This window comes from Chiloscyllium plagiosum, chromosome 10, assembly GCF_004010195.1.
Source record: "Chiloscyllium plagiosum isolate BGI_BamShark_2017 chromosome 10, ASM401019v2, whole genome shotgun sequence".
Classification (NCBI taxonomy): Eukaryota; Metazoa; Chordata; class Chondrichthyes; order Orectolobiformes; family Hemiscylliidae; genus Chiloscyllium; species Chiloscyllium plagiosum.
Window position 1 is genome coordinate 39,359,080 of NC_057719.1, and position 5,248 is coordinate 39,364,327.

Consider the following 5,248-nt stretch of genomic DNA (forward strand, 5'->3'; position numbering starts at 1 on the left):
CAGTAGCAGTGGTGGACTCTCCCTCTTTATGGGCATTTAAACGGGCATTGGATAGGCATATGGAGGATAGTGGGCTAGTGTAGGTTAGGTGGGCTTGGATCGGCGCAACATCGAGGGCCAAAGGGCCTGTACTGCGCTGTATTCTTCTATGTTCTATGATGCATGACACATTTTATTCTTGTTCTTTTCATCGTGCAGTAAAAGAAAAGAGTGCCTCAGTATCCACATGAAAAGCTCAATAAAGTTGTAAGACTTGAATGAGCTGCCAGAGGATGTGGTGGAGGCTGGTACAATTGCAACATTTAAGAGGCATTTGGATGGGTATATGAATAGGAAGGGTTTGGAGGGATATGGGCCAGGTGCTGGCAGGTGGGACTAGATTGGGTTGGACATCTCTATAACTCTATTCTCTGTAAGAATTTTGTTTCCTTTTTCCAAGTAGCATGCCAAAAATGAACCATTTAGTCATGAAAAGTACTTCAAGTACAGCCTTGCATCACTGTGTTCCTCTCGTAACATAAAGCTTTGTGTGGTCAGCAAAAAAGTAGCAAAAATTATTGGAAGACTGAAATACCATTGACTTGAAGTGATTGGAATCTAGAAAATGGCAATATAACTGATTAGAAGATGGGAAAAATGTTATACTTAGAGTAATTCATCATTCAACTGAATGGATTCAAGAGAATAGGAAGTTGTCACTATCATGTTGTCGGCCTTGTCCTGGGGTTAAAAGGAAATACCATACTTTTAAACATAATACTAAAAACTTAAACAATGATTACAACTATGTTCAATGAAAGTAAACAAAAAGCTATTTATAAATCATTAAATATAAACACCAAAGCATTTGAAGCTGAAGTTTATATCTTCTAAACATTTTGACTTGTTTGTGCAAATTTGACATAACCTTTTTCATATTATAATTACTTATCTAGAATCCATTTATTTGGTGAGTATATGTGCTATTCAGACTAGGAAATCCCATATCCAAACTCAGGTCTGTACCGAATTATCTAATCTCCATTTGGGCATTAGTTACGGTACTATAGTTGACTCCATATAATTGGTTAAGGTTCATGCTCCTGATCTCCATAAAACAAGAGTAGCTGTTTAGTGAGGACAGGATTTGGTTTCATTATAATAGCATCATATCATAGATGATTCATGCATAAACAGCAGCATCTAAAATTGAAATGCCATGGATGTCACAATTCTGAAATTAATCACAAAAAACGCTGGATATACTCAGCAGAGCTTGCAGCAACTACGGGGAGAGAAACTGGGCTAGCATTTCAGCTCCATTTCATTAGAATATCAGAATGACAGTATGGGTGTAAGGTACTGAAACATGCCTGTGCCAACTGTTTCTCAGTAGGTGTTAATTATCTTTGGAGCAATGACAGAGAGAATTCCTAACTTTAGAGGAAAAAAGGACCCATAATAAAATTATTGCTTTTATCAGTTTTGCGCAGAATTGTTATGGTGTAGCAGTTAATTGGCCCATCATGGCTGTACTAGCTGTCTGTGTAGTATTATGACTTGGTACCATTGTCTCACACTTTCCCCAGAATCCTCATATTTAATCAAATACCTTTTGAATGCCTTGATTGAACCTGTCTCCACCATAATTCGAGGCAGTGCACTCCTGACAAAAGAAATCACTCACTGTGTAAAAAGGTTTCTTCTTACATTACATTTTATTTCTTTTGCAGATTATTTTAAGTCTGTGACCTTCATCCTTGATCTGCTTGAGTGGAAACAGTTTCTCTCTATGTCCACCTTTCTTGAATTTGCAATTTTAAAAAATTAAAATAACCTCTTGATCTTCTCCTCTACTCGAAAACAGTTATAACTTCTCCAATCTATCTTCATAGTTGAAGTTTCTCATTTCTAGAACCATTCTTGTAAACTTCTTCTGCATGCTATCCAGTGCATTCACATCTTCCTAAAATGTGGCAACCAGAACTGTACTCAATACTCCAGCTGTGGTCAAACAGCATAACCTCCCTATACTTATACTCAGATACTGTATGCTTTATTAACCATTCTCTCTATTTGTTCTGCAATCTTTAATAACATACAAACGTATACATCGAGGCTGTTCTTCTCTCACACACCTTTTAGAACAGTACTCTTTATACTGTCCCTCCTTTGTCCTCATACCAAAATATGTCATCTCACAATTTTCCACACTGAATTTCATCTGCACCAATCCAACTGCTTGAAATGCTACACCATGCTCCTCACTGTGTAAAATGCTTCTAACTTTTGTGTCACCTACAAACTTGGAAATTGTCTCTGCACTCCCAAGATCTAGATGATATAGATCATGAAAAGTAAGGGTCCCATTTCCGACCCATTGGGAACTCATTACCTTCTTCTCGGCTGAAAAATATCCATTAGCCATGACACTGTTTCTGTTCACTTGGCCATTTTCAAAATCTATGTTCCTGCAGGCCTTTTTATTCCATAAGCTTTAGCTTTTTTTTGTAAAGCTGATGTGTGGTTCTGTACTGAATGCCTTTTAAAACTCATGTCGACCACATCAATAGCATTACCTTCATCAAATCTGTGAACTCTTCAAAGAATTCTAATAAGTTAGTTCAACAGGATTTTCCATCAAAAAATCCATAATGGGTCTCCCTAATTAACTATTTTTTTCTGTCAGCCTATTAATTCCAAACTATTTCTACAAATTTCACCATGTCCAAAAATAAACTTACCCATAATTACTGAGATAAAAACAGAAATTGCTGGAAAAACTCAGCAGATCTTACAGCACCTGCGGAAAGAAAGTAGAGTTAACATTTCAGGTCCAGTAACTGAGCTTTTCCTTACAATTTTTTTTTGAATAAGGACACCAGGTTTGTAATTCCATAGTCCTCTTGCACTATCCGTAGGTTCAGGATAGAATTTAGCCAGTATCTGTAATTTCCAGTTCCATTCCCTTCAAAATTCTTGGTCGAAGTTCATCTACCCTACATGTCTTGTCAATTCTAAGTACCAACTATTTATCTGATAACTCAACTTTGGACCCTTTTCATGATTGAATTTCCTATTGTCACCATGGCCTGGGTAACATCTGATTCCCTTTGAAAGACAGACAAAATATTAATTTAATACCTTGCCCATATCCCACACTCATTTAAATTTCCATTTTGGTCCCAAATTGGCCCTACTCCTCCTTTTGCTATTTATGCATTTATAGGCCATAAGATGGTGGAGCAGAAGTAGGCTTTCAGCTCATCGAGTCAGTTCAGTCATTCAATGAGATCATAGCTAATTTAATTTCAATTCCACTTTTGTGCCTTTTCCCTGTAACTCTTGATTCCCTTACTGACTAAATATTTGTCTAACTCAGCCTTGAATATAAATGACCCAGTGTCAACAGATTCACAAATTCTCTGTGAGAAGTTAAAAATCACACAACACCAGGTTATAGTCCAACAGGTTCAATTGGAAGCACGAATTTTCGAAGCGCTGCTCCTTCATCAGGTGTGAGAAGAAATTCTTCCTCATCTTGGTCTTAAATGGGATTATGCCCTCTGGTCCTAGACACTCCCACAAGAGGAAACCTTTCTGCATCCACTCTGTCAGCTCCCCTAAGAATCGTGTATGTTTCAATAAAGTCACCTCTCATTTTCTAAATTCCAATGAGTACTGTCCCAAAAAATTCTCTTTAGTCGGTACCATGGACTGCCTCCATTGTCAGTATATATTTTCTTAGATAAGGGGCCCAAAATAGTTCATGGTATTTTCCAGCTGTGGTTTGACAAGAGCCTTGTATAGTTTTATCAAAATCTCCTTGCTTTTATACTGCATTCCCTTTGAAATAAAGACCAACATTTCATTTACCTTACTTGCTGAACCTGGATGCTCACTTTTTGTGATTCATGGTTGAAAATCCCCAAATCTCTCCATTCTATAGATTTCTGCAGTCTTTCTCCCTTTAAATAGCATTCAGCTCCTTTATTCTTCCTGCCAAAGTGCATCAGCCTCACATTTTCCCACGTTCTATTCCATCTGCCAAGTTTTTGCCCACTCACTTAACCTGTCTATATCCTGTTGCAGACTGTGTCATCCTCACCACTTGCCTTGCCACTATATTAGAAGTAATTGTGTCATCCTGAAATTGCCCAGCCCTTTATCCCAACTCTCTATCTTCTGTTGCTTAGCAAATCCTCTGTTCATGCTAATACACTACCTCCAGCACTGTAGGTTCTTAGCATATTAAGTAACCTAGTTTGCTACATCTATTTATATGTTCTCTTTGCTTTTCTTATTTGCATTTTCACTTCCTTTCTAATCATTTTGTACTTTGCTTGGTTCTCATTTGCATTTTTACTTGACACCTGCAAAAAAGAACACTTCTGGGCCACCCTGATTTCTATTTTCTTCTTCATCCATAGTCCTCTGAAGTTGTTTGCCAAAGCTTTCCATTTTGAGGGAACATACATGGACTGTATCAGAACCATCACTTCTTTGAAGACAGTCCATTGCTCAGTTACAGTCTTTCCCACAAATCTTTGGCTCCATTTGATCTGCAAGGCCTGACATTGCCATGACATTATAATTCTACATGGCAGTCTGCACTTGTAACATACTCTATACAGTTACATACATATAGTGTGACCCTGATTTAGAACATTTTTATTTCTCCCTTATCCAACTCCAGCTATTAGCCTTGTAATAAAGATGTAGTGATTGGATCCAACTGGATCTTGTTGACATTGAGATCCTTGATTATGGTTGTTAACCCAGGCCAATCCGGAAAATCCTGGCTGACCAACACAAGCAGAAGAATCCTCATGATTTTCAGGGAAGGTGGGCACCACGGAGTGGAGTGTATTACTTTCCCCCTCCAACTCTATTGTGATTTACTCCCTCCTCTCCCCTGCCCCCCCCCCACCCCTCTTTTGATCACACAGCATTGTGAAGGGTACTGCATGTCACTGGCCACTTGGGTGTTTCTTTTCTTCCTGGTGGTGGAAATAGAATAAAGATCTGTACATCTTGTGTTTTTCACTGTGTATCACACCTGCACACACACAATATGGGTGCGGGGGAAAAATAAGCACTACCGCAGTTAGGCGGTAGTGTGGGGGTAATGAAAGGAAAAAAAGACAAAAAAAGATATAAGCAGAAGAACCCTCGAGATTTTCAGGAAAAGGTGAGCACCACGGAGAGTGGAGTGTATTACTTTCCCCTCCAACTCTATTGTGATTTACTCCCTCCCCTCCCCCTTTTT

General features: G+C 38.5%; 1 long non-coding RNA gene across 1 annotated transcript in view; it reads right to left on the reverse strand.

The window, feature by feature from the left end:
* LOC122553971 overlaps window positions 1-1,876 on the reverse strand; it is a 10,459-nt gene extending 8,583 nt beyond the window's left edge. Inside the window, exon 1 of the long non-coding RNA XR_006312883.1 lies at window positions 1,592-1,876. This is a non-coding gene — a long non-coding RNA (uncharacterized LOC122553971). The remainder of the gene's footprint in view (window positions 1-1,591) is intronic.
* Window positions 1,877-5,248: the final 3,372 nt, after the last annotated feature.